The following is a 21973-nucleotide window of genomic DNA, read 5'->3' as shown; positions in this document are numbered from 1 at the left end:
TGGGTGTCCATTAGCATGGTAAATGGTTTTTCACCCCCTCACTTTCAATCTGGGGGTGTCTTTGGGTCTAAAATGAGTCTCTTGCAGACAGCATATTGATAGGTCTTGTTTTTTAATCCAGTCTGTTAGCCTGTGTCTTTTGATTGGGGCATTTAGCCCATTTACATTCAGGGTAACTCTTGAAAGATAGGAATTTAGTGCCATTGTATTGCCTGTAAGGTGACTGTTACCGTATATTGTCTGTGTTCCTTTCTGGTCTATGTTGCTTTTAGGCTCTCTCTTTGCTTAGAGGACCCCTTTCAAGATTTCCTGTAGGGCTGGTTTTGTGTTTGCAAATTCCTTTAGTTTTTGTTTGTCCTGGAAGCTTTTTATCTCTCCTTCAATTTTCAATGACAGCCTAGCTGGATATAGTATTCTTGGCTGCATATTTTTCTCATTTAGTGTTCGGAATATATCCTGCCAGTCCTTTCTGGCCTGCCAGGTCTCTGTGGATAGGTCTGTTGCCAATCTAATGTTTCTACCATTGTAGGTTACATATCTCTTCTCCCGAGCTGCTTTCAGGATTTTCTTTTTGTCTATGAGACTCGTAAGTTTTACTATTAGATGTCGGGGTGTTGACCTATTTTTATTGATTTTGAGAGGGGTTCTCTGTGCTTCCTGGATTTTCATGCCTGTTTCTTTCCCCAAATTAGGGAAGTTCTCTGCTATAATTTGCTCCATTATACCTTCTGCCCCTCTCTCTCTTTCTTCTTCTGGGATCCCAATTATTCTAATGTTGTTTCATCTTATAGTATCGCTTATCTCTCGAATTCTGCCCTCGTGATCCAGTAATTGTTTATCTCTCTTTTTCTCAGCTTCTTTATTTTCCATCATTTCATCTTCTATATTAGTGATTCTCTCTTCTGCCTCATTTATTCTAGCACTTAGCGCCCCCATTTTTTATTGCACCTCATTAATAGCCTTTTTGATTTCTACTTGGTTGGATTTTAGGTCTTTTACTTCTCCAGAAAGGGTTTCTCTAATAACTTCCATACTTTTTTCAAGCCCAGCTAGTATCTTTAAAGTGATGATTCTGAACTCTAGATCTGACATCGTACTAATGTCTGTATTGAGTAGGTCCCTGGCAGTCGGTACTACCTCTTGTTCTTTTTGTTGAGGTGATTTTTTCCGTCTTGTCATTTTGTGCAGAGGAGAATAGATTAATGAGAGAAGAAAATGCTAGCAGAGTAACCACGTCCCCAGAAAATATACTCTAAACAAATCAGAAAAGACCTGAAGCAGTGGGATAAGAAAGGAAAAGAGAGAAAAAAGAAAAAGAAAGATAAAGATAAAAACAAAAAACAAACAAAACAAAACAACAACAACAACAAAAAACAGAATGTGATCAAATATGATCAGGCTGTTGTATAGATCAGTGCCACACACTAGATTTGGGGTGTATTTTGGTCTTTTCGAAGAAAGTGTCTCCCAAAATTTTAAAGAAAGAAAAACTTACATATGTACAAAAATAAGGGTTGATATGATGAAGGGATGGAATATGACTGTAAAAATGGAAATTATAAAAAATTTTATAAAAGGAATTGATAAGAAGTTGTTTGAAAAAAGAAAGAAGAGGATTTAAAAAAGAAAAAAGAAAAAAAAGGGAGAGGATGTGATCAGGCAGGGGAATAGAAAACACCATATACTAGAGATTTAGGGTATATTTTAATCTGTTAGAAGAAACTATCTCAAAATTTTAAAGAGAGAACAACTTATATATATAAGCCAAAAATATGGGTAACTATTAAGGGATAGAATATGACTCTAAAAATGAAAAATAAAAATGTTTTTTTTTTTAAAAGGGATTGATAAGATGTTGGTTGAAAAAGGGGAAAAGAAAAATTCAAAAAGAAATAAAAAGACAAACAGACAGTTAAAAAAAAAATTAACTTTAGAAGACTAAAGAATCATGGTAAAAAAGCCGTGAATTCTATGTGCAGTAGTCCCCTAGCGCTGGCGTTCTGCCGTTCTCATTGATCGGTAAACTTGGTCTTGGCTGGCTGTTCTCGCTGATCTTCTGGGGAGGGGCCTGTTGCCGTGGTTTCCAAATGTCTCTGCTGGAGGTGGAATTGCCCCGCCCTTGCCCCCTCCAGGCTAAGTAATCTGCTCGGGTTTGCTCTCCAGAGCTTTTGTTCCCTGCGAGCTTCCTGTACAGCTTTGGAGGCGGAGAGTGAAAATGGCGGCCTCCCAATCTCTGCCCCGGAGGAGCCAAGAACTCGGGGCCCTGCTCCTCAGTGAGCCCCCAGAGAAAAGCTGTCAGTTACTCCCGTCTCCCCAGTCTCCAGCCGCACTCCGTGCTCGCCCGGCCTGTGACCGCGCGTTTCTATCTCTGGCACCCGACCCCAGGTGTTGTCTCCAAACCCAGCAGATCCCTGCGGTGCACTCCCGTGCGGCTCCTCCCAGGGGAGGAAGGTTAGTCTCCCCGGATCTACCGCTTGTTGGGTCCCTGCTGGAGGAGCAGTGGCCCGACTGTGCTGCGGATCACGGTTTATGGCAACCCCAAGCTGAGAGCCTGCGCCTGGGCTCCGCCTCTGCAGCCTGCTTCCCTGCTCCGTTACCTGGGAGCTCTGTCACACTCAGGCACCCCCGGTCTTTCTGTGACCCCGAGGGTCCTGAGACCACACTGTCCCGGAGGGTTCCACCCCCCGCTTAGCCACCCGAGTGACGTCCCTCAGCGGAGCAGACTTTTAAAAGTTCCGATTTTGTGCTCCAAGGTTCTATCACTTGCCAGAAGCGGCTGACGGAGGCCCCTCCCCCGCCGTCTATCCTCCCAAATATTGCCTCGGATTCACTTCTCTGCACGTCCTACCTTCCAGAAAGTGGTCGCTTTTCTGATGAGAGAGTTGTTGCTCTTCTTTTCTTCGATCTCCTGTTGAGTTTGTAGGTGTTCAGAATGGTTTGATCCCTACCCAGCTGAATTCCTGAGAGGAGACGAAATCCAGGTCTCCTACTCCTCCACCATCTTGCTCCGCCCCCCCAATAGTAAGGGATTTAAACACCCCACTTACATCAATGAACAGATATCTAAGTAGAAAATCATCAAGGAAACAATGGTTTTGAATGTGGACCAAATAGACTTACCATATATATTCAGAACATTCCACCCCAAAGCGGCAGAATACACATTCTTTTCAGATGCACATGGGACATTCTCCAGGATAGGTTACATGCTAGTTCATAAGTCAGGTCTCAACAAGAACAAAATGACTGAGATCATACCATGCATATTTTCATATGTTTCATATGATGCTATGAAACATGAACTGAACCACAAGAAAAAAACTGGAGAAGACTGCAAATACATGAAGGTTAAGCAAAATGCTACTAAACAACAAATTGATCAACAAGGAAATCAAAGAAGAAAAAATACATGGAAACAAATGAAAATGAAATCACAACAGTCCAAAATCTTTGTGATGCAGCAAAAGTGGTCTTAAAAAGACATAGATAGCAATTCAGGCCTACATTAAGAAGCAAGAAAAATATCAAATAAAAAACCTAACCTCACACCTAAAGGAGCTCAAAAAGAATTTTTTTAAAGCCTAAAACCAGCAGAAGGGAAATAATAAAGACCAGAGCAGAAATAAATGATATAGAAACAAAAAAAACAACAGATCAGTGAAACCTGGAGAAGGTTCTTTGAAAAAAAAATAATAAATTAAACTCTTAGACTTATCAAAGACAAAAGCAAATGGACACAAGAAGTAAAATCACAAATGAGAGAGGAGAAATAACCAACACCACAGAAACATAAACAATTATAAAAGGATATTATATAAAACTACATGGCAACAAGTTGGACAAACTGGAAGAAATGGATAAATTCCTAGAAACATATAAACCACCAAAACTGAAACAGGAAGAAATAGAAAACCTTAACAGATGGATAACCAGCAAAAAAATTGGACCAGTAATCAGTACTCTCCCAATAAACAAAGTTCACAGCCATGTGTCTTCACAGTTGAATTCTATGGAACATTTAAGGAAGAGTTAATATGTATTCTTCTCAAAATATTTAAAAAAATAGAAATGGAAGGAAAACTTCAAAATTCATTCTATGAGGCCAACATTACACTGATAACAAAACCAGATAAAGATTCCATTAAAAACCAGAACTACAGGCCAATATCATTGGTAAACATGGAGGCAAGAATTCTAAGTAAAATATTAGCAAATCGAATCCAACAATACATTAAAAGAATCATTTGAGATAAGCAAGTGTGATTTATGCCTGGGCTGCAAGAGTGGATCACTATTCACAAATCAATCAACATGATACGCCACATTAATAAAAGAAAGGATAACAACCATATGATCTCAGTAGATGCAGAAAAAGCTTTTGGCAAAGTACAACATCCATTCTTGATTAAAAAAAAAAAAAAAAAAACCTCAACAAAGTAGAGTTAGAGGGAACATACCTCAACATAATAAAGTCCATAAATGAAAAGCCCGCTGGTAAGATCCTCAATGGGGAGGGCGCCTGGGTGGCTCAGTTGGTTAAGCGACTGCCTTCAGCTCAGGTCATGATCCCAGGGTCCTGGGATCGAGTCCCGCATCGGGCTCCCTGCTCTGCGGGGAGCCTGCTTCTCCCTCTCCCACTCCCCCTGCTTGTGTTCCCTCTCTCGCTGTGTCTCTCTCTGTCAAATAAATAAATAAAATCTTTAAAAAAAAAAAGATCCTCAATGGGGAATAATTGAGAGCTTTAATCTATGATCAGGAACAAGGCAGGGATATCCAGTCTCACCACTGTTATGAAACATAATACTGGAAGCAATCAGAAAACAAAAAGAAATAAAAGGCATCCAAGTCACCAAGGAAGAAGTAAAACTTTCAATATTTGCAGATGACATGATACTCTATATAGAAATTCCAAAACTCCACCAAAAAAATTGCTATTATTGATACACAAATTCAGTAAAGTCACAGGATACAAAATCAATGTACAGAAATCTGTTGCCTTACTATACATGAATAATAAACAGCAGAAAGAGAAATCAATGAATCCATCCCATCTACAACTGTACCAAAAATCATAAGAATAAACCCAACCAAAGAGGTAAAATATGCGTACTCTGAAAACTATAAACCACTGATGAAAGAAATTGACAATGACACAAAGAAATGGAAAAACATTCCATGCTCATGGTTTAGAAGAATAAATATTTTTAAATTGTCTATATTACCCAAAGGAATCTGCACATTTAATGCAATCACCATCAAAATATGACCAGCAGTTTTCACAGAGTTAGAAAAAGAATCCTAACACCCAGTTACCCCCTCCCCCCACACCTCCCCTCCAGCAATCCACACTGATTATAATGAGCGCTGGGTGTTATATGAAACTGATGAATCACCAAACTCTATGTCAGAAACTAATAATACACTATATGTTAATTAAATTGATTTTAAATTTTAAAAAAGGAAAAGAATCCTAAAATTTGTATGGAACCACAAAAGACCTTGACTAGCCAAACCAATCTTGAAAATGAAAAGCAAAGCTGGTGGCATCACAATTCTGGACTTCAAGTTATATGACAAAGCTGTAGTGATCAAGACAGTATGGTTCTGGCACAAAAACAGACACATAGATCAATGGAACAGAATAGAGAGCCCAGAAATGGACCCTCACTTCTATGGTCAACTAATCTTCGACAAAGTAGGAATGAATATCCAATGAAAAAAAGACAGTCTCTTCAACAAATGGTGTTGGGAAAACTGGACAGCCACATGCAGAAGAATGAAACTGAACCACTTTCTTACACCACACACAAAAATAAAATCAAAATGGATGAAAAACCTAAATGTGAGACAGGAAACCAAAATCCTAAAGGAGAACACAGGCAGAAACCTCTTTGGCATTGGCTATAGCAACTTCTGACTAGATATGCCTCTGGAGAAGGGGGAAACAAAAGCAAAAATAAACTGTTGGGACTTCATCAAGTTAAAATGCTTCTACACAGCATAGGAAACAATTAACAAAACTAAAGGCAACCTACAGAATGGGAGAAGATATTTGCAAATGACCTATCTGATAAGGGGTTTATATTCAAAATCTACAAAGAACTTATCAAACTCAACATACAAAAAAAAAAAAATCCAGTTAAGAAACAGAAATCATGAATAGACACTTTTCCAAAAAAGACATGCAGATGACTAACAGACAAATGAAAAGATGTTCATCATCATTCATCATCAGGGAAATACAAATCAAAACCACAATGAGCTACCACCTCACGTCTGTCAGAATGGCTAAAATTAATAACACAGGAAATAATAGATGTCGGCAAGGATGCAGAGAAAGGGGAACCCTCTTACACTGTTGGTGGGAATGCAAACTGGTGCAGACACTCTGGAAAACAGTATGAGGTTCCTCAAAATGTTCAGAATAGAAGTACCATATGACCCAGCAATTGCACTGTCTTAGAGAAAGACAAATACCATATGATTTCACTCGTATGTGCTATTTAAGAAACCGAACAGATAACCATTTGCAAAGGAGAAAAAAAGAGAGAAGGAAGCATGCCATAAAAGAATCTTAATGATAGAGAACAAACTGAGGGTTGATGGAGGGACGTGGGTGGGGGAAGGGTTAAATGGGTATTAAGGAGGGCATTTGTTATGATGAGCCCTCAGTGTTATATGTAAGTTATGAATCATTAATGTTACTCCTGAGACCAATATTACACTATATATTAACTAACTAGAATTTAAAAAAAAAATTTATTAACATATAATGTGTTATTTGTTTCAGGGATACAGATCTGTGATTCATCAGTCTTACACAATTCACAGTGCTCCCATAGTACATACACTCCCCAATGTCCATCACCCAGCCACCCCATCCCTCCCACCCCTTTCCAGTCCAGCAATCCTGTTTGTTTCCTGAGATTAAGAGTCTCTTATAGTTTGTCTCCCTCTCTGGTTTCATCTTGTTTCATGTTCCCCTCCCTCCCCCTATGATCCTCTGTCTTGTTTCTCAAATTCCTCATATCAGTGAGATCATATACTTGTCTTTCTCTGATTGACTTATTTTGCTTAGCATAATACCCTCTAGTTCCATCCATGTTGCAAATGGCAAGATTTCATTTTTTTAATGGTGGCATAATATTCCACTGTATATATATACACAATATCTTCTTTATCCGTTCATCTGTTGATGGACATCTAGGCTCTTTCCATAGTTCATTGCTGCTATAAACATTGGGGTTCATGTGCCCCTTCGGATCACTACATTTGTATCTTTGTATATATATACCACCTCTTCTTTATCCATTCATCTGTTGATGGACATCTTGGCTCTTTCCACAGTTTGGTTATTGTGGACATTGCTGCTATAAACATAGGGGTGCACGTACCCTTTCTGATCCCTACTTTTGTATCTTTGGGGTAAATACCCAGTAGTGCAATTGCTGGGTCATAGGGTAGCTCTATTTTCAACTTTTTGAGGAACCTCCATACTGTTTTCCAGAGTGGTTGCACCAGCTTGCATTCCCACCAACAGTAGAGGAAGGTCCCCTTTCTCCGCATCCTCGCCAACATCTGTCATTTCCTGACTTGTTAATTTTAGCCATTCTTTTTTTTTTAAGATTTTATTTTATTTATTTGAGAGAGAGAATGAGAGAGAGAGCACATGAGAAGGGGGAGGGTCAGAGGGAGAAGCAGACCCCCTGCTGAGCAAGGAGCCTGATATGGGACTCAATCCCGGGACTCCAGGATCATGACCTGAACCGAAGGCAGTCGCTTAACCAACTGAGCCACCCAGGCGCCCAATTTTAGCCATTCTGACTGGTGTGTGGTGGTATCTCATTGAAGTTTTGATTTGGATTTCCCCGATGCCATGTGATGTTGAGCACTTTTTCATGTGTCTGTTGGCCATTTGGATGTCTTCTTTGCAGAAATGTCTGTTCATCTCTTCTGCCCATTTCTTGACTGGATTATTTGTTCTTTGAGTGTTGAATTTGATAAATTCTTCATAGATTTTGGATACTAGCCCTTTATCTGGTATGTCATTTGCAAATATCTTCTCCCATTCTGTCGGTTGTCTTCTGGTTTTGTTGACAGTTTCCTTTGCTGTGCAAAAGCTTTTTATCTTGATGAAGTTCCAATAGTTCATTTTTGCCCTTGCTTCCCTTGCCTTTGGCGATGTTTCTAGGAAGAAGTTGTGGCTGAGTCGAAAAGGTTGCTGCCTGTGTTCTCCTCTAGGATTTTGATGGATTCCTGTCTCACATATAGGTCTTTCATCCATTATGAGTCTATTTTTGTGGGTGTAAAGAATTGGTCCAGTTTCATTCTTCTGCATGTGGCTGTCCAATTTTCCCAACACCATTTGTTGAAGAGACTGTCTTTTTTCCATTGGACATTCTTTCCTGCTTTGTCGAAGATTAGTTGACCATAGTGTTGAGGGTCCATTTCTGGGCTCTCTATTCTGTTCCATTGATCTATGTGTCTGTTTTTGTGCCAGAACCATACTGTCTTGATCACTACAGCTTTGTCATATAACTTGAGTCCAGAATTGTGACGCCACCAGCTTTGTTTTCTTTCTCAACATTCCTCTGGCTATTCGGGATCTTTTCTGGTTCCATACAAATTTTAGGATTATTTGTTCCATTTCTCTGAAAAAAGTGGATGGTATTTTGATAGGGATTGCATTAAATGTGTAGATTGCTCTAGGTAGCATAGACATTTTCACAATATTTGTTCTTCCAATCCATGAGTATGGAACGTTTTTCCATTTCTTGTGTCTTCCTCATTTTTTTCATGAGTATTCTATAGTTTTCTGAGCTCAGATCCTTTGCCTCTTCGGTTAGATTTGTTCCTAAGTATCTTATGGTTTTGGGTGCAATTGTAAATGGGATCAACTCCTTAATTTCTCTTTCTTCTGTCTTGTTGTTGGTGTATAGAAATGCAACTGATTTCTGTGCATTGATTTTCTATCCTGCCACTTTACTGAATTCCTGTATGAGTTCTAGCAGTTTTGTGGTGGAGTCTTTTGGGTTTTCCACATAAAGTATTATATCATCTGCAAAAAGTGAGAGTTTCACTTCTTCTTTGCCAATTCAGATGCCTTTTATTTCTTTTTGTTGTCTGATTGCTGAGGCTAGGACTTCTAGTACTATGTTGAACAGCAGTGGTGATAGTGGACATCCCTGCCGTATTCCTGACCTTAGAGGACAACCTCTCAGTTTTTCCCCATTGAGTATGATATTCGCTGTGGGTTTTTCATAGATGGCTTTTATGATATTAAGGTGTGCACCTATCCCTACAATTTGAAGTTTTACTCAAAAAACGATGTTGTATTTTGTTGAATGCTTTTTCTGCATCTATTGAGAGGATCATATAAGGGGCTCACCTTAACTCTTTTTCTCTTATTGTTTCTTTTATTTATGTATTAACTAACTAGAATTTAAATAAAAATTTGAAACTACAAAAAAGCGACCTATCTAGTAAGAAGTTGCTACAGACAATGTCAAAGGGGTTAGTGCCTGTGTTCTCTAGGATTTTAATGCTTTCCTGCCTCACATCTAGGTCTTTCACACAAATTGAATTTATTTTTGTGTATGGTGTAAGAAAGTGGCCAGGTTTCATTCTTTTGCATGTTGCTGTCCGATTTTCCCAACACCATTTGTTGAAGAGACCATCTTTTCCCATCTTTTTCATATTTGTTCTTCCAATCCATGAGCATGGAATTTTTTTTTTCCATTTGTTTGTGTCTTCCTCAGTTTCTTTCAGAAGTGTCTATAGTTTTCAGGGTACATATCTTTTACTTCCTTGGTTTATTCCTAGGTATCTTATTGTTTGTTTTTGGTGAAATTGCAAATGGGATCAATTCCTTGGTTTCTTTTCCTGCTGCTTCATTATTGGTGTATAGAAATGCAACAGATTTCTGTACATTGATTTTGCATCCTTTGACTTTACTAAATTCATGTATCAGTTCTAGTAGGTTTTTGGCTTTCAGGTTTTCTATATAAAGTATCATGTCATCTGCAAATACTGAATCTTTTACTTCTTCTTTGCCAATTTGAATGCCTTTTATTTCTTTTTGTTGTCTGATTGCTGAGGCTATGATTTCCAATACTATGTTACATAACAATGGTGAAAGTGAACATCCATCTTGCTCCTGACCATAGAGGAAAAGCTCTGTTTTTCCCCATTGAAATTATATTAGTTGTGGGTCTTCCATTTATGGACTTTATGATGTTGAGGTATGTCCAGGATTCCTACTTTGTTGAGGGTTTTTACAAGAATGGATGCTGTATTTTGTCAAATGTTGTTTCTGCATTTATTGAGAGGATCATAGGGCTCTTTTACTTTCTTTTTGAATGTGATGTTTCACATTGACTGATTTGCAAATATTGAACCACCCTAGAACCCAGGAATAAATCCCATTTAATCGTAGTGAATAATTTTTTTAAAGATTTTATTCATTTATTTATTTTGAGAGAGAGAGAGAGCAGGGGGCGAGCAGAGGGGAGGGAGAGGAAAAGGAAGGGGGAAAGAATCCCAAGCAGACTCCATGGTGAGTGCAGAGCCCAGCATGGGGCTTGATCTCATGACTCTGAGATCATGACCTGAGCCAAAACCAAGAATCAGATGCTTAACCAACTGAGCCACCCAGGTGCCATGGTGAGTAATTTGTTTAATGTACTGTTGGGTTTGATTTGCTGGTATCGTGTTGAGATTTTTTGCATCCATGTTCATCAGATATTGTTCTATAATTCTCTTTTTTTGTGGGGTCTCAGTTTTGGAATCAAGGTAATTCTGGCCTCATAGAATGAGTTTGGAAGTTTTCCTTCCATTTCTATGTCAGAAGAATAGGTATTAATTCTTTAAAGTTTGGTAGAATTCCTCTGGGAAGCCATCCAGCCCTATACTCTTGTTTCTTGGGAGATTTTTTGCTACTGATTTAATTTCATTGCTAGTCATGGGTTTAATAAATTTTCTGAGCCTTGGTATTATCTCCAACATTCATAATCTTATACATGAGTATAGGAGTAGACATATTCATCCCAATTATTATGTTTTTGTGGTGATGGTGGGACATGGATGAGGACTGTTAACATAAAAACAATGGTTTATCAGCCACAGCTGAAAATTCCCATAAATTGGTTGAAAGATTAAAGAAAAACACAATTGTGGTTATTGTTATCTTGTTTTCTAAAAATAAGTTTCATGTGGATTTATTGTTTCATTTTTTTAAGATTTTATTTATTTGTTAGAGAGAGAGAGCACAAACAGGGGTGAGCAGCAGGCAGAGGGAGAAGCAGCCTCCTGACTGAGCAAGGAGCCCAATGTGGGACTCAATCCCAGGACACTGGGATCATGGCCTGAGCCAAAGGCCGATCCTTAACCAGCTGAGTCACCTAGGCATCCCTGTTGTTTCATTTTATCCAAGTTGAAATGCAATGGACCATGTCAAGTGTTGCTGATATGGCTCCTTGATCAAATATGCCAAAAATGATCAATGAGATGCTCTTATTTCAACATGACATCGCCTAATTAGTTTTCCAAAGTCAAGAAACTTATATGCTTTGTCAAACTTTTGTTTGGTGAATTAATGTCAAATAGTCTATGTAATGGGTCATTTTTGCAGAAATGATTATATTGGTCCATTATAGAGAAGCATGCATGAGCCCCATGCGCATGAGAGATGAAGTGCTTTGTTTTGACAGCATTGTTATTCCTGTCTACCTAGATTATGACTCCAGAGGAAGAACCCTGTTGGTCTCACTGTCGCTGGGGCAATCTGTAACATCCAGGAGTCCAACATGCAATACAATGAAACTCCTAATCACCTTGGCTTCATAGTTTCCTGTATCCATCTTTGGTAAGCATAGTTAGGTTCAAGTATACATATGCTTGGGGAATCCTGTGCTGCATCAATTTTGAAACCTCATGTTGTATTGAAAAGATTTGTTTACCTAAAAGTCATGTTCAATGGCATTACACTGAGGCTCACTCTAGGTTTACAATCCTGAGACAGAATTTTAAGGATACTTGTTTTTCTTCTACAGGTATTGTATTTTTTATTTATCAGCAAATCACTTAAAGGAAACTTATAATTTCTAAACCTATCCTCTTCAAATTACACAATAACTCATCCTTTTCATTTTTTTCAATGGTCGATAAGTTCTAATAATTTGACACATTTGGGGCTCACCTTAACTCTTTTTCTCTTATTGTTTCTTTTGGTAAGATGTTTCACAAGATATCCATCATTAAATTGATGAGATGTGTTAGTCTTGGTCATAAATACCTTCCAAGTAGACTTTCAGGCTTATAAAGTTTCAATCTAAGGCAGTTAGATTTACTCATTTGAGTAACTTAAATATCCATATGTTTTCCTACTCAATGTATGACTGAACTACTTGATTTGATCCCAAGAAAATATCTTTAATTTTTACCTGAACTTAGTGTTTTTAACAATGAGGGATTTTTTCATTCTTTGGTATTCAATCCAGTGTGAGATATATATTTGAATATATAAACAAATAGACTAATTTTCATGATTGATGCTATAAGTTTCTAATGATGTTAGGCTGCTTTGGGGTTACTGAAGGTCTCTGACAATGAAAAAAATAATGTAAGATGTGGTAATTTGCTTTGCCCATATCTGTTAAGATGGAATCCATTGATAAAGAAACCTGTATATGGGTTTCCTGAGCTAATGAATACAATACATTCAATTCCATGTGCCCTAATATCTGATATCCAAATCCTGAGATTTATGTGGTTTTAAGAGTGTCAGTGCTTTATGAGCTTTCATATACAATAAACCATGTCAGATGTTAGTGTTATGACTTTCTTGACTATATAGACAAGGGATGATCAATGAAATTCTCTTGACTCTACATAAAGACACTGGATTGCTTCTCCAAAGTCAAGTGACCTGTAAGTTTCATACTCATTAATTTTTGTTAATCAATGAACTAAACTCTGAAATGAGGTGGGTTTTTTTTTTAGTACTAACATTTTTCTCATTTAATGAAAAACATGCACAACCCATATGCACCAGAGAGAGGTAGTTCTCCCTTTAATAACAGTTCTGGTTTTTGTCCTCTTAGATAATGATATGGAAAAACATTCTGCGGCATGTTGTGACTGGAGCAATTGATATCACCCAAGGATCATGTAATAAGTACACGCTAACTCCAATTCACTTTAGCACCAGGGTTTTAAGACTTGCTGGTAAGGTAATCAGGTCCAAGTTTGTGTATGCATGGGAAGTGTCATGGCTTTTGACAATGATGGGACCTTAAATTGTCTTGAAGAGAAATAACTTAAAAGTTATGCTCAATAGAATTAAACAAGCTAGAATTCAATGACAATTCTGGGACAGATAATAGTAACTCTTTATTTCCCTTCTAGGAGAATTTTATCTTGAATTTGATATAATAAAATTTCATGAATAACTTGTTTGCCCAACATTATCTATGTACCTATAAATAAACAAACATCTCTTATTCCTTAAGCTTTGTTTCAGATATTTGCATTTTCTAAAACTATGGCATTTTCAGATTTCATTTCTTAGCTCTTTTTATCTCATTTTTGTTTCAGTAAGACTTGATTTCAAGAAATATAACATTCCATTATAAGAGATCAGTGGCTTCTTTTGACATACATATTTCATATAAACATTGAACTAGTGAAGATTTACACCTAAGGCAGTTTTATTCACTCAGGAAAACTGAATATCAATATGTTTTTTTTTCTTCTTGATATGATCCTCTTAACAAAATATGTAATTTTTATATGAACTTCAGATAATTGAATGTTGAACAATTGTTTGATTTTTTGTTACCTAGTCCAAAATGCAATATTCATTTAGGTGTAAATAAATGTCTAGAAAAAAATTTGCTCTATTATTATGGGATTCTAATGTTGCTTTGGTTTCTCATAAACTTTCCCATAACTGCAGTACTGTGCTAATAGAGGAGATTGTGAGATTCAGTAATGTGCTTTGCCTCTTAAACTTAAATTGAATAATTTGATGACCAAATTGATACCTATAAAACTTAAATTGGATAATTTGATGACTAAACTTTATCTTATGGGTATCATGTGACCCCATTGTTTTCAGAAAAATAAAAATGTATGCTATAAATGATGACAGTTGTTCCTGATATGGACTTTGAAATGACTAAGTTCACCAATTCAGTCATCATGAACCCTATTATGGGTTCTTCTCAGTGAGTTAATGACCTATTTGATGACATCTTCTTCAAAAATGTTTATTGTTTACTGAAATTTTATTTAAATAATGGAACATTTTTACTCATGTTTACTCTATGGTATGACATGTGATATTACAGGGTATCCAATGTCAAGAAAACTGTATGCTTTGTCTTAATGTTGATGAATCAATTATTTAGAGCCTTAGTAATGTGTCTTTGTGATGGTATAAACCATCTCTCCACTAATAAATAGTATGTATAAGCCATACACACACATATTTCTGATTTTGAACTACTATCTTACTTCTATCTTCCTAGATAAGGACTATTGAGGAAGAGCACTCTTTGGCATGTTACACTGAGACAAGTGCTACCATCCAAGTATAGTATAGTGAATCTAAGTGGTCTCCTGTCCCTTTTGAATTACAGTTTAAGGATGCCATTCTGGTGTTTACAAGACAAAAGTGGATGTGTATGTGAAAAGTGTCTTGAGGAGATGTAATGATGTAAAAATTATGCTCAGTAGTATTATTCTAAGGCCCAAAAGAAGTGACAATCCTTGCAACAAGGTGTAAGCAGTCATTAAAATTTTCTGGGGTATTCTATTCAGGAATTTGTAGAAAGAAACCCTTTTGGGGAATCCTGTTTTATCCATCTTTATCTGTTTCTAAGATAAGTTTTTAAAACAATTTTTTATTTTAGTGTCTATATTCTTAATATTTATACATTGTTAGAGTTGATATCTTGGTTTATTTTTTCCTCAGCATGGGCTTCAGAATATCCAACCAGCAAGAGATGTGCCATTCCATGGAAAAGATGTAAGTTCTACCTTTGGTGATTAAAAAATTGCAAATAGGCCATTTGACTAGTGGTCTGTCCTTTAAAATAATTAAATCCACTCATTCATGCAAAATGAGTAAATAATACCTATTCTTCCCAATGAGTGACTGATTTGCTTAATGGGATCCTCATTAAAGACTTACTTTTAAATCCTAACTGTGTTTTAGAGATGAAAAGTTTTGTAATTTATTACAATCATCTCTTTAGTAAAATATTCATTTGCTATAAATGCACAAATAAATGATTTATTTATATTATTCTATTTTTTGGTTGCTATGGTATTATGATGTTTGTGGATCATTCAGATACTAATCACAGCTGAAAGATTTTTGGCAATTATGGGAAATAGTTTGAGATTCATGTGCAGTTTGCCTTTGATTTGTGAAATTGAATACAATTACAGGTGGTCTGAAATCTTATTTCCATATTCTGAGTTTCATGTGGTTTTATTACATTTATTGTAAAAGAATGTATATGCTATGTATGATGCCAGTTGTTACTGATATGGGTCTCTGTATATTTAGTGAAAATATGGTAATGAGAAGCTTTTGTTTCTGTCAGATAATAATTTCTTCTCAGATTTTCAACATAAATCTATATTCTTGGTTCTTAACATATGTGGCTAATTATTGGTCCACAGCTTAAGTTATGGGTCATATTTTGTGTAGCAAATATATCAATCATATAGAAATTAAAGACCAAGCAGGGAGTGCCTGGGTGGCTCAGTCAGTTAAGCATCTGCTTTCAGTTCAGGTCAGGATCTCAGGGTCCTAGGATCAAGCCCCATATCAGGCTCCTCACTCAGCAGGGAGCCTGCTTCTACCTCTCCCACTGAGCCTCCCCCTCACCCCGCCCCCTGCACATGCTCTCGCTCCCTCTCTCTCTCATGTACTCACTCTCTCAAATAAATAAATAAAATCTTTTAAAAAAGAAAGACCAAGCAGGAGCCATACACACATAAAAGATGCAATTCTTCTTTTTAACTATAGTTCCACTCTTGTCCTCTTAGAGAAATACTACCAACAAGGAACACTCTTTGCCCTGTTGTCCATGGGGCAGTTTATACCACCCTAGTGTCTGCATTTAATCCACTTTAGCACTAGTGTTTAAGGAAGCTATCTCTGGTAATTATATTAAGTCTAACTGTACGTATGCATACAAATGTGATGGCTTGGGTCAATAATGAGTTAATGTCTTGAACAGAAGTGAAAACACAAAAATCAAGCTCAGTTGGATTATGCTGAAGCCCAGCATAGGTAACAATCATGTGACAAGAAGTTTGGATTCCTTAGTTTCCTTTGATAGGATTGTAATTTGGGACCTCATTAAAATCTCTGTGTGAAGCTTCTTTGTACATTTCTATCTATGCATTACTAAGTGAACTATAAATTCTGATTGTTTATGTGTTAAATATCTATAATTCCTCTTTTTTGACATTTGGTACTGAGACCTTGGTTCTTCTTTCATTGAGTTTTTCAGTAAATCTTACTAGCACTATCCTATTTATTACAAGTCAGTGGTGCCTTTGCTAACTGAAAAATCCAAAGAGACTATTAGGCTAGTGAAGACTCACTTCTATAACAATTAGACTTACTCATTCCGGAAACATGAACAGCATTATAGATCATTTTTCTCAATGATAAATTAACATATCTGATGCTATCCTTATTTAAAAAAAAAAATCTTTACTTTTTACCTGAAATTGAGTTAATTGAATGCTGAAAATGTTATGATACATTGGAATTATGTTCAATCCACTATATTCAGTAGGGTTTAAATACACAAATAGGGGCGCCTGGGTGGCTCAGTTGGTTAGGCGACTGCCTTCGGCTCAGGTCATGATCCTGGAGTCCTGGGATCAAGTCCCGCATCGGGCTCCCCCTGCTCAGTGGGGAGTCTGCTTCTCCCTCTGACCCTCCTCCCTCTCATGCTCTCTGTCTCTCATTCTCTCTGTCTCAAATAAATAAATAAAATCTTTAAAAAAAATACACAAATAGACCAACAATTTCTTTTCTATAATATTAGTACAGTATTTAAGAGCACTGGATTATTCTTTTATCTCTGATTAACTTCTCATAACTTAAGGACCCTCATAATTAGGGTAAGAATGTAACTTTCAGTAATATATGTGCCCAGGTTGAAATTGGATAAAATAATGAATAACCTTGTACTTGATTTTCACATTGGGCCTTTTTGTAAGTCCTGCTGGCAAGAGATATACCAACCCATTATTTATAGATAACTGGCTGCCTTTGCTGAAAGACAAATTCCAAATAAATAATTGGAAGATTGAAAAATCACTTTTAAGACAAATAGGTTTACTCATTTAAACAAGGTGAGCATCATTGTGTTTTTTTTCCTCAGTAAGAGGTTTACCTGCTTGCTGTGATTCTCACAAGAAAATTTATATTTTTAATCTGAATTTGATTTGATTGAAACTTGATAAATTTTGTGATTCATTGATTCCATAATCAATGTGCAAATCCATTTGGTTCTGAATACATAAGAAGACCATTTTCCCCTATAATCTCATTAAGAAATTGTAATGGTGTAGGGATGTGTTTAGCCATTGATGAACTTGTTATAACAGAAAGAGTCCAACAATTAGGGTGAGAATGTAAGATTCAGTAATATGCCTATCCCATGAAACTTGAAATGGAATAAAGTGATGAGCAACCTGATACTTGCTTTTCATCTACTGACTGCATGTGGTTCCATTTTTATCAAAATAATGAAAGAAGATGCTGTGAATAATGTCAGTTATTACTAATAAGGCCTTCAAGTAGACTTGGTTTATGAACAAAATCAACATGAATTGCATTATAGGTTCTTTGTAATGGTATGCCTGATAGACCTATTTGATGAGATTCTTACAATAAAAGCTTAATTTCTTTTTACAAAACTAGATTGGTATAATGTTGAGAAGTTTTGTGATTCATTCATATCATCTTTACAGTGTGATATTCTCTTTGTCCAAATACAGGAATAGGCATATTTATCCTTATTATATTATGTTCGAGTTGTTATGATTTTGTGTTATTTGGGGTTACTTATGACAAGTTATAACATACAGAAAATAGGATTGTAGTCACCACCTTGAAATTCAGGTATATGCACTGCCTTTAATTTATTATGAGTTGTCTGATATCTGATATCCATATCCTGAATTTCATGTGGCTCATCAAGTGTACACACTTAAGGTTGATACCAGTTGTTATTGATATTGCTTCCTGGATATGTAGAGAAGAGGTAACTAATAGTAAGATCTTGTTTCTGCATGGAACCACCTGAGAAGTTCTCCAAAATATAAAACCTACATGTTTGCCTTTGTGGTGTTTGATGAATCAATGGTCTAGAGCTCATGTAATGGGTCATTTTTTGACAACTCGTGTCTCTCCATTAAGTTATAATACACATGGATCATATAAAATGAGAGATTTAATTCCAATTTTGAACTACAGTCCTGTCTCTGTTCTCTTAGATAAGAACTACTGAATAAATACTCTTTTAGTCTACTGCCTCTAGAGAAACTTGACAGCACCCAAGTTTCTCACATTGAATATGCCTAAACTTTAATCTGCTCTAATATGAAGGTTTAAGGTTGTGATCCTTGATGAGCCTTTTCAATTCCAAGGGGCATATGCATGGGGAATGCTATGAGTTGGGTCAATTATATGTTCATATTACTTTGAGAAGACATAATAGATTATAAACCATGTTTATTAAAAGCCATGGACCATGGTAGGTAACAACGGTTTTTGCTAAGATTGTGCTTTCTTTAGGTTTGTTCTGAGACAATTTTATTTTGGGTTTGAGATTGTCAAATCCTGATGAGAAGTTTATTTTGGTAATCTATATCTATTCTCATCTAAGAGAATATTACTTTTAGAATAGTTGATCTGATCTTAGTGTTCTATAAATCTTAATTCTCCTGTTACTTTGAGGCTGATACTTTAGTTATTATTCTTCAAGTTGCATTTTGGAATGCTGAATATCATGAGATGCATCACCCCATAAAATAGATGTGAGTATCTGTCTTTGGTGACTGAGAAATTCCAAGTATGCCAAGTATGTGACCAGTGAACTTGGCCTTTAAGATAACTGGTTTTGGGGAAAAAAATGAAAAAAAAAAAGAAGAAGAAAAAAAAAGATGGCTCAGTTGGTTGAGCATTTGACTCTTGACTTCAGCTCAGGTCATGATCTCAGGGTTGTGAGATTGAGCCCCGGCATCAGGCTCAGGGTAAGCAGGTAGTCTGCTGCTCTCCCTCTCCCTCTTCCCCTCCCCCCACTCCTGCTCACTCACTCACTCTCTCTCTCAAATAAATAAATATTTTTAAAAAGATAATTGCTTTCATTCATTCTGGCACATAAATATCATTAGTGTTCTCCTCAATTAGTGATTGGCCTACCTAATGGGATCCTTATAGCAATATCTTCACTCTACCAGAGCTTTCTTTGATTTGATATTATGTTTTGTGATTCATTGGTATCGCCCTAATGGTATGATATTTATTGAAGTCTAAAGGCAGTAGTGAAAAAATTCATGCTTATTACATTATTTCAGTTATGATATTATGTATCATTGAAGACCTACTCATAACCAAGTGACAGAAACAATTGTGGCCAAGCGTTTGAGATTTATGTATATGTTTTACCCCTGATACACGAAATTTAAATAAATGAATGTGCAGTCTTATATCTGATTCCCAGTTCAAGAATTTATGTATTTAAATTATTCTCATTTCAAAGTAATGGGTATGCTCTGGAAGAAGCCACTGCTTTCTGATATGGCTTGCTGAATATATAACCAAGGGATTATCAATGAGGTTTTCATTTCTGTATAAAACAACTCAACAGGTTCTTCAAGGAGAAGAAACCAGTATATTTTACTCTTATTGTGTTTGTTGAGTAAGTTATCTACAGCCTAATTAATGGTGCCTCTTGTATTGCTATATCTCTCTTGTAGAAATAAAAGAATGTCATGCATACACTATATACACATGAGAGGTATTTTTCTAATCTTTAATTTCTGTCCTACTCCTATTGCCTTAGGTAAAGAGTACTGAAGAAGAGGACCTTTTGGCCTGTTGTCCTTGACTCACTTTTTCAATTCATCCTGAACTCAATGTACCTGACTACAGTCCACTTCTGCACTACGAATGAAGATTTCCATTCCTGGTAAGAGTTTTCAGGAACAAGGAGATGTATATTTGTGGGAAGCCATATCTTGGGTAATAATAAAATCTAATCTTGTCTTCAGTAGGTTCTTAACATCTGATCTTAAGTGACAGACATTTTCCAAATATTTAGGCCTGATTTCTGAATTCTCTGCCATTATTGGAGCTAATGTTTTGGTGGCTTTATTATTTTTTTCATTATGCATTTCTGGGTGCCTGGTTTGTAGGAGATATCCTAGTCTATGATTTTATGTGGGTGACTGCTTGTGGTGGCTATAAATTTCTAAATAGACCACTGGACTAATGAAAACAGGGCTCGAAGATAGTTTTATTCCATCAAGAAACATGAATATCACAATGGGTTTTCTTCTCTTTAATGTGGTCTACATCACAAAATCCTTATGAGAAAATTTTCGCTTTTTTTCTGAATTTGCTTAAAATTGAAACTTGAGTTTTGTGATTGTCTTGCAACATATTTATTATAGCTTAAAATCATGTGTAGACAAATTCATTCCTGTTATATTTCAGGATGGTTATAGTGTTGTGATATGTTTTGATCATTAATAAACTACTTACAACTAAAAGACCCAGGCATTTGTGGTCTCAAGTTTGAGATTCTGATATATACTTTGCCTATGATATGTGATCTTGAATAAATTACATGCAGTCTGATGTCTGTTTCAATTTAAATCTGATATTTACATTAGTTCACATCTTTCTTTACAAAGGATAGTACACACTTTGATTAATCATTATTGTTCTTGATATTTCATCCTTGAAGATATATCCAAAGAATTGTCAAATTCTGTCTGATTTGTTATATCCATATTTGAGTCTAGAGTCTAAGTATGGTGGCGTTTTTAGAGTAAGAATAGAGTTCCTTGTGTAATGGAATAGTTCAAATGAGCAAAACATATATGAGAAATGTAGTTCTCACCCTTGATGACTAATACTGTCAAAATGAGCACTGGGTGTTATACACAACTAATGAATCATTGAACACTACATCAAAAACTAATGATGTACTATATGTTGGCTAATTGAACTTAATAAAAAAATAAAATAGAAAAAAATTAATAATAATTTAAAAGTGATTTCTCAAGATCCTCAAGGACACTGTAACTACCCAGTAATTCATGCCCCAGTCTCCAGTTAACTTTGACACCAGGGTTCAAAGTCACCATATCTTGTAAAAGTTTTATGGCTGTATGTGTACATAGTTTGATATCTTGAATTAGTGGGAGCTTTTATTTTCTTTTTTCCAACTTTATTGAGGAATAATTGACAACTATAATTACATATAACTAAGGTGTACATGATGATTTCATGTATTATACATTATGAAACCACTACTAAGATCCAGATAATTAACACATCCATCACCTCACATAGTTAACTTACGTGGGCATGTGGTTGTGTGTGGGTGTGGGTGGTGATAATGCCTAAAATCTCTCAGCAAGTTTTAAGTATACAATATTGTATTATTAAATATAGTCCTCATTCTGTATATTAGAGCCTCAGAACTTATTCATCTTATAACTCAAAACTTATACTCTTTTACCCATATGCCCTTGACTCCCCCCACCAGCTCCTGGCAACCACCATTCTATTCTATTTCTATAAAATTGGCTTTTTTTTTTTTAGATTACATACGTAAGTGATATCATATAGTATTTATCTGGTGGACTGGTTAATTTCATTTATCCATACAGTCCACCACATTTATCCATGCTGCCACAAATGGCA

General features: G+C 36.2%; 2 non-coding genes and 2 pseudogenes across 2 annotated transcripts; all 4 read left to right on the top strand.

Annotated features, from left to right (window-relative positions):
- The first annotated feature begins 11912 nt into the window (after positions 1–11912).
- LOC118023236 lies at positions 11913–11993 on the top strand. Its single transcript, XR_004682706.1, has one exon. It is a non-coding gene; the product is annotated as a small nucleolar RNA SNORD115 (small nucleolar RNA).
- Positions 11994–13280: 1287 nt separating this feature from the next.
- Positions 13281–13344, top strand: LOC118023239 (annotated as a pseudogene).
- Positions 13345–14675: 1331 nt separating this feature from the next.
- On the top strand, positions 14676–14752 carry LOC118023238. Its single transcript, XR_004682708.1, has one exon. It is a non-coding gene; the product is annotated as a small nucleolar RNA SNORD115 (small nucleolar RNA).
- A 1471-nt stretch (positions 14753–16223) lies between these two features.
- LOC118023234 lies at positions 16224–16299 on the top strand (annotated as a pseudogene).
- The last annotated feature ends 5674 nt before the right edge of the window (positions 16300–21973 follow it).

The sequence above is a fragment of the Mirounga leonina genome, unplaced genomic scaffold (genome assembly GCF_011800145.1).
Source record: "Mirounga leonina isolate KUSES-001 unplaced genomic scaffold, KU_Mleo_1.0 Mir_178, whole genome shotgun sequence".
Lineage (NCBI taxonomy): Eukaryota > Metazoa > Chordata > Mammalia > Carnivora > Phocidae > Mirounga > Mirounga leonina.
The sequence above is the reverse complement of the archived record's forward strand: the minus strand, read 5'-3'. Positions and strand labels throughout refer to the sequence as shown.